Below are 12679 nucleotides of genomic sequence, written 5' to 3'. Positions count from 1 at the left end.
CATAAAATTAATTATGGCCAAAACATTTCACACCTAATAGTACATTCAAAAATTAAAAAATACACAAAATGCTCTTGTACATCAGAGTTTGTCTCCACAACATGCAAGTCAGTGTATGGTTAACTGGAAAAAAAATTCAATGACTAACTACAAGGAATTATCAGTTCTTCATGAAAAAATATAGATATCTGCAATAATGTAGATGGTCATTGAATACACCATGCAAAACTAAAGGTCACCTAAATCCAAGGAGTCTGATCATTATTTTGTAGAAAACAATCAGGACCATAAAATCCATGGAAACAGATACAGATTGGTGGTTGTGTGAATGGCAAGGGGAGGAAGTGAGAGTAAAACCATTAGCTGATAAGAAATTTGATTTGTAGTGATTAAAATATTTTAAAATATGACATAGAGGATGGTCACACAACAGAGCGAAATGTCCAAATGACATTACTTCAGTTTAAAGCTGTTACTTTGTTGAATTATTTTCTGCTCGGTATGTAAAAAATGCTTTTTCATGTTTGGTATTGGCAAAAGTATATCTAAAGCCAAAATAAATAATAAACAGGAATAAACAGATGGAAAAGAAGCTTGAAGAAACACATCCACATATGAAAACCTGGTGTGTGATGATCATATCCTTTCAAGTCTATATGAAAGGATATATAATTAAGGAGTTTCTGGACAATTCATTATACAGATTAAAATGATTTCACATGTTTAATGGTTGCACTGAAAATATTCAAACTCTCTTATAAAGCTGACTTTAATGTAGACAGTAATAAACAAAAACAGCAAATGAACATGTAACTTATTTTATTAAATATGAATATTACAATGCCAACCAGCTGACAATAAAAAAACAGAAATGAAAAGTTTCAAGGAGAGCCTTTATATGAGATGGGATTGTGTTTGTGATCATAAAACCCAGCCTAAGAAATTTGTACACAGTATTATTTTGAAGAAGAGAGGAGGACTGGCAGCAGTGAGGGGTGTAGTGGATATAACTACACCCGTAATCCCGACATCCCATGCGGGTACCTGTTCATATCCTGGCTGCTCCACTTGCAATTCAGCTCCCTGTTAATAATCCAGAAAAAGCAGTGGAAAATGTCATCCCTGACACTCACATGCACACCTTAATTAATCTTACTTTGGCATGAACCAGTGTTGGGCCACTGCAGGTATCTTTACAGTCTATCACCAGATGGAAGGTTGTTAAAACTCTCCCTTTCTTTTCTGTGAATTGGTCCCTCAACAAAAACATTTTAAGGAAAATATGAATTGTTCATAAGGGGGTATATTCTGCAACTTATTTTTTAACAACAGAGTGCAAGATCAGTTTTATAAATTTTAGTTTCTAACCATTGAAAACTAAAAAAGCCTTAAGAGCTACTCTTCAGAATATCTGTTTCCTTGGGAACTATTCTATCCATTAATCCTTTCAAAGCATTCTTCTCAGGTCTTAGGAGAATAATGTAGCACTTGGGGACAAAGATGCAGCCCAGGAGCCCTGCACTGGAGCACAAGATGGAGAAGACCTCCACAGCCACCATGACCTTCCCCTTGGTGCTGTGGTAGACAGGCAGGAAGGTCACCCAGACACTGCAGAACACCAGCATGCTGAACGTCAAGAACTTGGCTTCATTGAACTTGTCAGGCAGATTCCTGGCTAGGAAAGCCACAGTAAAGCTCCCCAGAGCCAAGGAACACAGGTAGCCAAGGACACAGTAGAAGGCAGTGACTGAGCCCTTGTTGCACACCAGGATGATGTGGCCATGCTCAGAGTGAGCATCTGTGTCAATAAAGGGAGGAGAAGTCCCAAGCCAGATGGCACAGAGAGCCAGTTGGATCAGGGAGCAGATGGGAATAATGGATTTAGGTAGCCCTGATATCAGCCAGTGTCTCATCCTTCTCCCTGGGGCAGTGACCTTGAAGGCCAGAAGCACAGTGATAGTTTTGGCCAGGACTGTGCAAACAGCCACAGTGAACACCATCCAAATGTGGTCTGCTGGAGGACACAGGTGGTTGTGTTGGGATGTCCAATAAACAGTAAGGAGCAGAGGAAGCAGAAGATGAGGGTGAAGAGCAGGATGTAGCTGAGACTATGATTGTTGGCCTTGACAATGGGAGTGTCTTGGTGCTTCAAAAAGACACCAAGAACCGCAGCGGTGAGGACAGAGAAGCACAGAGCTGTGCAGACGAGGGTCATCCCCAGGGGCTCTTCAAAAGACAGAAAAGTCACCTTTTTGTGGAAGCACTGGTCTCACTCTTTGTTGGCATACTGATGATCTGGACACTTCACACACTGGTCTATATCTGGTGAGAAATGTACAATAACATCATCCCAAGTTCAGTTATTTCTGATTCACAAGGACCTTCTAAATAGCTGAGTAGATTTAAGCAATATCTCCTTATTGTTTTTGAAGAGAGGAAACATAAATCACTTGCAATTAATTATGCCCATCTTTCCCATATTAGCCAGACTGCTATTACTTCATCTCCCTATTTTATCTTACATACTGTTGGGTACATTGCCTTTTTCTCCTAATGAAGCCTTAAGGTTTGTGCTCTGAACATATTCATGATGCTTTAAGCAATACCTTAATCTGTGTCATTTGTAACATCATGAATTCATTGTCCATGGTTTCTTTAGATTGGAAAGTGATGATCCAGAGGAATCCATGTGTCTTGAGGGCTAATCTGCCTTTCTACATGGCACATTCCTGCTGCATTCTCGCTTTGAACAAGAGCAAGCACCCTCCCTCAACCATTACTTTAATGATGCAATTCATTTCCTATATTCATGGCCTAATAACAACCCACAGTTCACAAAATTTGTAATGAAAGATATATTTATTGTTTGATTGATTTAATTTGTTTGGATTGCCATGTTACAGATTGAGGAAGAATGACATGGAGAAAGTGGGAACTCTTCCATCTGCTAGTTCACAGCCTACATGGCCACAATAGCCAGAGATGAGCTGATCTATGGCCAGGAGCCAGCGGCTTCTTCCTGATCTCCCAATTGGGTAAAGGGGCTCAAGCTCTTGGCTTCTTCTCCACTGGTTTTCCAGGCCATCAGCAGAGAGGTAGATCAGAAATGGAGCAATGGCCAGAGTTGTGACACAGTAGGTTAATCCACTTTCTGTGGCCTCAGCATAAACAATGGGTGCCAATTCTAGTAACTGCTGCTCCTCTTCCAATCTAGCTCTCAGCTATGGCCTGGGAAAACAGTGGAAAAGGACCCAAGCACTTGGGCCCTTGCACCTGCATGGGAGACCTGAAAGAGCTCTTGGATCCTGGCTTTGGATTTCAGAGCTCCAGGCATTGTGGCCATCTGGGGAGTGAACCAGCATATAGAGACCCCACTCTCTCTTTCTCTGCTTCTCTTTAACCCTGGCTTTCAAATAAACTAAGAAATCTTTTAAGAAAATAATATGCACAGAGCAGTGCCTCCTGGGTAATTTCTAGCACAAGTTGTAGTAAACATTCTTACCTCAACTTTGTTTCCAACCTTCATTCAAAATTTTCATAATTCTTAAGCAATCTGAAAATAACCTTTAGGGTTTAAAAGTGTTCTTTTTTGCATTCCATGGGTTATTTTAGCTCCTTGTTTACAAATCACAGATCTCTGTTGATTTATTTTTATGCAGTAATGCTAATTACTATCACTAGTATTTCATGGACTAATAAACTGAATTATATTGTGTGCACCAATTTAAGCATAATGGAGCCTCTTTAAAAAACACTGACAAGAACCAAATCAACAAGTCAGAGATGAAAAAGGCAATGTAACGAGAGACACCACTGAGAAAAAAAGTCGACAAGAATTACTACAAAGAACTGTATGCCCACAAATCAGGAATCCTAGAAGAAATGGATAGATTCCTGGATGCATAAAACCTACCTAAATTGAATCATGAGGAAATAGAACACCTAAACAGACAAATAACCAAGACAAAGATGGAATCAGTAATAAAGACACTCCCAAAAAAGAAAATCCCATGTCCCGGTGGCTTCACTGATGAATTCTTCCAGGCATTTAAAGAAGAACAAATCCCAATTCTTTTCAAACTATTCAAAACAATCAAAAAGTAGGGAATCCTTCCAGAACCCTTTTATGAAGGCTACTTTACATTAAGTTCCAATTCATAAAAAGACATGACAGAGAAAGAGAACTATATACTTCTGGAAACTATTATGGATGAAAAGGATTAATTACTACCTAAAGGTAGGAAGAATTTTCTCATTAGTCACATACCACTTCTTTTTGTTATTTTGTCAAAGATGAAGATTTATGGGACAGGTGTTAACTTCACCATGAAACAGGCACTGACTTACCTGTTTGGTTGGAAATCTCATTCTCTGAACAAGGTGTGCACAACAACAGGTAGGCTTTACCTTCAAATGGGTTTTCCTGAATCCAGGGCTACAACTCTCACTGCAGACTGAGCGTGGCATCTGAGAAAAATCAGATGAATATGGGTCACAGTTTGGACTGTTACCTAAGCTCAAAGTAGGGTATTTAGTCCTGGAAAATTTATGCACTTAAATTGTAAGTACCTGTTTCTAATACACTGATTGCATGCCATATTTACTCTGTGCCATGAAATAGACTCAAACAAGTGGATGAACAAATGTGTTTATTATCCTTCCTCAGACACCATGAACAAAAGAAACATACATAGTTGGGAAGGGGAGTGGATTAATGTCTGTAAAGGTCTTTTTATGAAACCATGTGACACAAAACGCCAAACCAATTGTGGGTAACAATGTGTAGTGTGAACTTTAAGTTAGGAACAACTTACCTCTGTAATTCCTGTGGCCCACTCTATTACATCCTCAGAGAGAGACAACAGTTGCTCATGTGGAGAAAACTGTCCTATTTTCACCTTACATCCAATACCTTTTGGAAAGTTCCACAAGTTGAGAATATCATACTCAGCATCCAATTTTCTCTTTTGATTCAAGTTCACTATGTCACCAGCAGGATTGGCAAATTGGAGGTGCTTGAGAAACAGGTGCAGCTAAAAGAAATGTGTCATCCTCTCATGAGACTGCCTAAGAATTTGTACAACAAACTCAAGTTAGAGAAAGCATCTTTGTAATCACAACTACACATAGGAGCATTATTGTAGCAACGCAATGAAGCCAAAAAAGGAAACCTGATAGAGAACTATATCACAGTAACTTGGATTTCAGTCATTTTCATTGAAAAACAAGGACAACCAAAAATCACTAGGTGTGAGATTCAAACAAAAGCTACACACACTCTATTATTTTCTCCATGTACATATGGCAACAAACAGCAAAATGAAGTTACCCACATACAAATGTGTGAAAATTACATGAGATCATGATCTCCAGGATCCAGAAACTACTGAGCACTATCTGACACTGAAAGAGGAATTCTCCTACTGCTGAGTTTGAAAACAGAGACAACATCTACATATTTCCCATATAAACATTAAATGGAGAGACTCTTGCATTCTTTTTAACACACATACTGATCCTTATTCACAATTACATCCCAGTAGTCAATGGAACCTTGTTGCTGATGGCAAACTAAATGAAGGGGGAAGATTTATATCTTAGAAACTGAAACAACTGCATGATTTCTGGTGTTTTGGAGAAAGGATCACAAGCTACTTGGTTTGAACACCTACAGAAGTTCTTAAGTGGATCACTCCAGGAGTACATGTCATGCAATAGAAACCAAATTACCTGCCAGGAAGAAAATGCCACCTTTGCCCCATTGTTTCCTGGCTGCATTTCTAACTCTTGTAGAAGCATCTCATGTACGCTGAGGGCCACAGCATACACAGCATTGTATATGTTGTAACTCCCATCACTCATAGTCATATCAAAATGATTCAGAGGCAATGATTCCAAGGAGGCATTCAGTGGACACTTCTGCAAGGTGTTGCAGGATACCCCAGAAACTGAGCAATCAAAAGGCAATGACCAGAATGTAGAGAGGTAAAAATCTGGGTATTTGGAAGGGTTAGCTGTCCGAAGAAATTTTTTGAAACCAAAAATCTCCCTATGGTGGTGTGAAAAAATGAGAGTCCCATGGAATGAGTGGAGCAGGAAATGTCCCTCAGAACTGGCAATATCCCATTGTGAGGTGGTGACCCAGACTTTCCATGTCATTACATGTTCCCATGTTGGAAAGCTGATGCCTATGAGGGAATCAGTGTCACAGAAAAGAATCACCACATTTGCTGAAGATTTTATGATCTGATTGTGATACGGCCAGTGGACTGAAGAATGTGACTTCTCAGTGGCTGGGATCAGTTCCACAAAGTCTACACAGATGCCATTCTTCTGCATCTCAACTTTCAAATTGGACATAAACTGAATACCTTTTGGGAGGTCTGATATGGCCAAACCCACCCAGGTCCAGCTGAAATGAAGCATCAGGGAGACCATGCCACGGGCCAGGGAAGTGTCTTTGGGGGCCATCTGATAGAGGGAAGGAAACTGACCACTGTCACTCAGAGGAGGTTCAAAAGTCCCAAGAGTCAGCTAAGGGAAAATGCAAGAAATCTGTGTAAGGTTATTGCTACAGTGTACAATCTTATTCCTGAAGAAATTAAGGAAATGATGGAAGTGTCAGAAGATTTTAGAATATTTCATTTTTCTTTTCTCCCACTACATGAGATCTTCCTAGTTCATGAGTCATTAGCTTCAGAAGTTGACATAACCACTTCTCATTTTAACTCATCCACACCTCTGCTTCAGAATAAATGTCACTAATCCGCCAATCCTTTGCATGCCTTCTCTTTAGATCACCCCCTGTGGCAAATATATAAGGTCACTGTTGCTTAAATTTTTGGGTCGAATAAGGGACCTAAATTGATGTTCTTTTTCCTTCTCTTTCCCTTGCACACTCACCTGTGGAATTTTGTAGAGTTCTAGCAGTGTCCCCATTTGGATAGCAATGCTTCTTCCTGATATTACAGCTACAGACTTGCTCTGTTTCCTACACGTGTAATTAGGAATGTCCTTTTCCAGTCCCGCAATCCAGATGAAAAGATTCTACATCACCATCATGTCACTGTGCATGATATTATAGAGATCAAATCCCAATGTCATATTGGGTAAAAGATGTGGATTCTTGTTGATCTCCTCAGTAGTGAAAACCAAGGCCAGAACATACTGGTAGTTTTTAGACTGAAATCTGTATGAAATGCACAAGGATCTTTAAGGGAAAAGCCTCCAATCCAGATTATCAACAATTCTACTGTAATTACTGTAATGGATGGCCATGGCCAAAAATTCATATGTTCTAATCCTTCTCTGTACATTTGCTAAGGAGAGAGTGTGAAGACTGCCATATTTGCAGGACACATGTCCACCTCAGAACCAAACTGCTACTCCCTAGATCTTGGTCTCCCAGATTAAATTATTCTGAAATATAAGATCTGCTGTTACACCATAATCTTGGGCATGTTTTCACATGGCTGACCATGCATTTGGATTTAAATCATCTCTGGCAACACCTACCTCTTTTACATTTTTTATTTGATATCTAACCTAAATAATAAATAGGCTCTGGAATGATTTCTCTAAAGTTCATTGACACCTAGGAAGAACATTGCAGTTGTCAAAGAAAGCATGATAAGGAAAAGCACATCATCATGAGTATTGCTACTATAAATGTTTCCTATAATCACAAACTGCAATGATTCTTCATCTTATCAAATCATTAAACACTTCTTAAAACAGGAGTCATATGACCGTAAGGCTGCAGGTTGTAATGGGCAAAGAGAGTAACTCAACTGAAGGCTATGTGATCAGCAATAGGGATGCTGTCAGAGCACTGAATCGCAGATGGAAATCTGGAATTAATCCTGAAAAATCACTTCCCCATCAAATTTAGCCATCAACCACCATCTCAAGCCAGGAAAATGAAATCAGATTCAGAGCTTGAAAGATGGAAAGCAGTGAAAAAGTAGGGGCACTTTAGAGAAGCCTGAAACACTCAGTAGGTGGACTTGAAACACTGGGCTGTGAGACCTGTGACACTTTACAACTAAGCCAGTTATGGATTTATTTAGAACACTAAGCATATGTTAAAGTAAATCATGACCAGTGGTATCAGCGTTTACTTCAAACAGACCTTCTTCACTCAGTTTTTCCTACAGAATTCAACATAAATAGCCTTCCATTCAATGAGCATGATGCATTTCTCCTTTCTGGGATCTGACATGTCACAAAAAATATAAATGTGGAGCCCTTTGTATTTATTTCAGATGTCCTTTGTGTTGAGTCTTGATGAATAGACTAGGTCACGTACAATGCTTGCTAAGGGTCATTCTGTGCTCCAGAGGAAGTGACAGTTTTTTATTTCTTGGTTCATGGTGAAACGTAATATGCATCTATGTATATTATACACATATTCTCTCTATTTATATACAGGTGTTCTATAATCATGTATACAGTTGCTTTATATATATATTGTTTGATATATACAGTTCCTACAAATATGTGTTATCAAATATTTCATTCGTACTTTGTATGTAGAATGAGGAAAAATGAAAGACCTTGCTAAATGAATCAAATAATGTTCAGTTTTGTATTTCATGTATCTCTGCTCCTCTCCTCATTCTTCTACACTTCCATCAATTCCCCATCCTCTCATTTTGTTCACCAGCTCCTGCCAGCACCAAAATATCTAGAACACTCTTTGACACACTGGGCTTTTTGAGAGTTTCCCTTTTGGTCTGTTTAGTGCTCTGTTTCTTGTCTCTAAGAACAGTTTATCAGTAGTTATTTTATGTTGTAAATTTTATGAATCTAACATTGCAGGGTATAGTGTCTATTGATAATTAAGTGTTGATTTTTTTCCCAAGTATCACCAATACAGGTACTTTCTACTGGGTTTGCTAAGATTTAATTTTGATCTCCCATTTGCATGGCATACATCTTGGAGGAACCTGGGCTCTATTCATAGCATCTTTTCCTGGTACTGGAAATTCACTACCTCCTGGTCTCTATCATTTCAGAGAACATTTAAATGGTGTGCTGTATGCAAAAACATGGAGAATACTGCTGCTAATAATGGATAAATATTTATAAATGAGATACCATGTGCACATATAATATTAGGTGAATTTATAAATATCAATGTGAAGTGAATAATATCATTATAACAAGCTAGTATCCATTAGATATTTTCAGGAGAGATCTTTGGACAAATGCCTAAAATACTTAATTAGTTGTATCACGCTGTCCTAAAAGACAGTATATTGTGTTGGAATGAAATTTGAATATATATATATGTATATATATAATGACATATTTATATTTAGCTACAAAAAGAAAGTATCTGAAAGAGGAGCAGGAGCAGATAAAACCCCATCTGAAAGGTATTTTGCTGAGAAAATGATAAAATCATGGACACATCATCAATGTTGTCAATTACAACCATTAAAATTTTTATGGGTATATTCATTGTTAAAATTTAATTATTATTTTATTTGTGCAAAGGTGTTGCCCTGATATTTCTTTTATCTAATAAAAAACTTACTTTCTTGAATTTCTTTTCTCCTTTATGACTGTAGAAGAAATGAGGTGTTCTTATGATCCCAAATCTAGCACATATTAGAAAACATTGTGAGCACATGTGGAAGAGCTCATCTAACTCAGATTTGTTCATTTCAATGCATGGGTTCTCTAACAATCTGCTACTGAGGCACAATAGGCCCCTGAGCTGATGAACATGGATAGGGAATGACAAAAAGATAGCAACCAGACTCTCCCTCCTCCTATGAGGTAACATTTCCTGAACCATTAAAGATGCCAGGCAAGAAGAAATGTCTTTCTCTTGACCCCACACTAACTATCAGCAATTTTTAGGACGGACAGAGGATGCACAGGGCAGGAACACAGAATGCATTTATCAATCATTAGCAGACCAAATAACAAGGAGCTGTTATGCAAATCAAGGGAAATGATTATGACAAAGAGAACTTACCCTCTGAATGTTACATTATTTTTTGAATTATTCATGATTCTATCAATGAAGTATCTGTAAATGGGGAAAAAGGCAGCAATCACAACATCTCCATCCTTGTAAAAACTCTGTTTCATGTGGTAAAAGCAGTAGCGATCATCACGACATGTCAAAAGGCAATACAGCTGCAGAAAGAACAACAGAAAAATCAAAGGAAACATCTTTGAAGTCTGTGAAAAACCCTAGGACACAATTGCAGTGGAACATGCAGGGTTATGCAGGTGCATATATATAGCATGCATGTGTGTGTGTGTGTGTCTGGGTGTGTGTGATTGCTTGAAACAAGCCACTTTAATACTGCTCCATCTGACCTCTTTCCACCAGCTGTCCACTGGTGGACATGGGGGAACCAGAAACCCTTCCTGCCCTGAGGCTCTGAAGCTCAGGCCTTCTGTCCTGGTGGAAAACACAAGAAGAAAAACATGTTTGTGAATCATCCTCTTCACCCAGGTGCCAGGAGTTCCTCCAAGTCCATGGATACAAAGACTCAAGGGCATAACACCTGTTAATTATATTTGGTCCAAGGGCTTTGTCAATAAACCACTCCATGAACTTTTGGCAATTATGTACTGGGACTGCATCAGAGGGCATGAAGGGAGGCATCAAGTGAGGTTCTCAGTTGGGTTTCAGACCAGAAATCTCTAGTGTCAAAGAATTCAAAGACCTAAATAGCAACAGGCAACCACACATTTTCTTGATGCCACACAGACCCCAAACCAATCCTGTTTATAGAGATACCCACTAGGACATGTGATTTTCAATCACTGTGGGACCAGTAATCACCCTGAATTCAGAAGTTCCCATTCAGGATGTCAAATCACTTCATCTTTATTTGTAAAGCATGAAACCCTTCCACGGTGCTGTTAACCATGGTAATCCCATGCTGATCTGTTTTTGCACTTACAACCTTGGTTGATGCACTCATGAGAACTCAGGACTTTTTGAGTACTTCTCACTTTTTGCTATAAATCTGAAAATACCAGCCAGAATGTAGACTTCAGAATATTCATGGACAATGTGTGTTATGAACCAAACATGCACGAATTTCATCAATATATATCCATTATTTTTTTGCTTAACTATTTCCCTCATATTCATCACTTTTTATCTTCTGCATTCATTTTTTTTGAATGGCAGAGTAAGACAGTGAAAGAAAGTGACAGAGAGAAAGGACTTCCTTCCATTGGTTCACTCCACAAATGGCCGTTATGGTCAGTGTGCTGTGTGGATCCGAAGCTAGGAGCCAGGTGTTTCCTCCTGGTCTCCCATGTGGGTGCAGGCACCCAAGCACGTGGGCCATCCTCCACTGCCTTCCCAGGCCACAGCAGAGAGTTGGACTGGAAGAGGAGCAACCCTGACAGAACCGGTGCCCCAACCGGGACTAGAGCCCGGAGTGCCAGGGCCTCAGGTGGAGGCTTAGCCTAGTGACTCACAGCACAGGCCTATCTTCTGCATTCTTAATGCTGAATTTGATATTTTTATAGCTTGGGATGAATGCCTCAAATGCAGAATTTCAGTCTTACACAGAAATATATACACTAATTGCATAAAAGTATAAAAATCTGAGATTATACATTTCTGTCTAACTTTAACTTTAGCAACACTACCTTAAAAGTTAATAATATTTTTCTATTTGAGACTTTTTGTAATTTCTTTTGAAGTCTAATAACATTTAGCTCACTATACAACAATTTCCAAAAATGAAAGCAAGTGGACATTTGAGTTGGTAAGTACAGAGTTCTCTGTGTGTATAGGGAACACCCACATGAACTTACACTCAGTCTGCATCAGGAACACTGTCTCCAATGAACTTTATCCTGAACTATCTTCTCAGGCTCAACACACTTCAAATCAAAAGTAGAAATCACTATAAGCCCACTGCAAGAATAATGTCATAGCAAGCAGAAAAAGAAATAAAGCAAATCCACAACACAGAAGTGCTCTAGCACATAGCACTCACTGTGTCAATTCTCAGTAGCTCCAAATTAGTTATGCTGGTATGTAAAGCCTACAATGGTGCATTTTTGTTAACTGTTCTTCATTATGTCCCACCCAAGAATCCCCACATCATGCATTTTCCAGCCATACTTCATCTGATGCAACTCCTCTGAATATAACAATATATAGTACCTTGCTAATTTTGCCACATATGGTAATCTACCAAGAATCTGTTTCTACCATTTTGTAGGGAAATTAGATAAGTGGTTCAATTCAAAGATGACACCCAAAGGAAGTAAGGTGGGTGGAACCCAAAGTTGTTTACCACCAAAGCTAATTGGCCACACAACATCAGGAGAAGTGACAACTGATGATGAGTGTACAGACATATGGCTAGTCCTGTAAAAATCACCCCATAAAATGACCTTTAAGTGATTGGTTAGTTCTTATGCCCTGCCCCAATGACTCATCAGTTTTGTGCTTTAAAAGGGTTTGTTATGTGCACAATAAAGGAGTTCTTGCTTGACTTGGCTCTCCGCTGCATCTGATTGTCTCTGGGATCATAAGGCTGGGAAACGGGCAAGTGATGCACTTACCTTTCCTTGTTCCCAGTTCATCCTTGTTTGGGTGGACTAAGACCCTGCACCATTATTCATCTTACCTAGGATTAACACCGTTGATTACTGGGGGAGTCCAAGATGGCTGAGAGGGAAG

The 12679-nt window shown here is 39.1% G+C and overlaps 1 pseudogene; it reads right to left on the bottom strand.

Moving 5' to 3' along the window:
* Positions 1–1388: 1388 nt before the first annotated feature.
* On the bottom strand, positions 1389–12582 carry LOC138843141 (vomeronasal type-2 receptor 116-like; annotated as a pseudogene).
* Positions 12583–12679: the final 97 nt, after the last annotated feature.

The sequence above is a fragment of the Oryctolagus cuniculus genome, chromosome 16 (genome assembly GCF_051225735.1).
Source record: "Oryctolagus cuniculus isolate XC-2025 breed Fujian yellow rabbit chromosome 16, ASM5122573v1, whole genome shotgun sequence".
Taxonomy (NCBI): domain Eukaryota; kingdom Metazoa; phylum Chordata; class Mammalia; order Lagomorpha; family Leporidae; genus Oryctolagus; species Oryctolagus cuniculus.
Note: the sequence above shows the minus strand (reverse complement) of the source record. Positions and strands in the feature narration are given on the sequence as shown.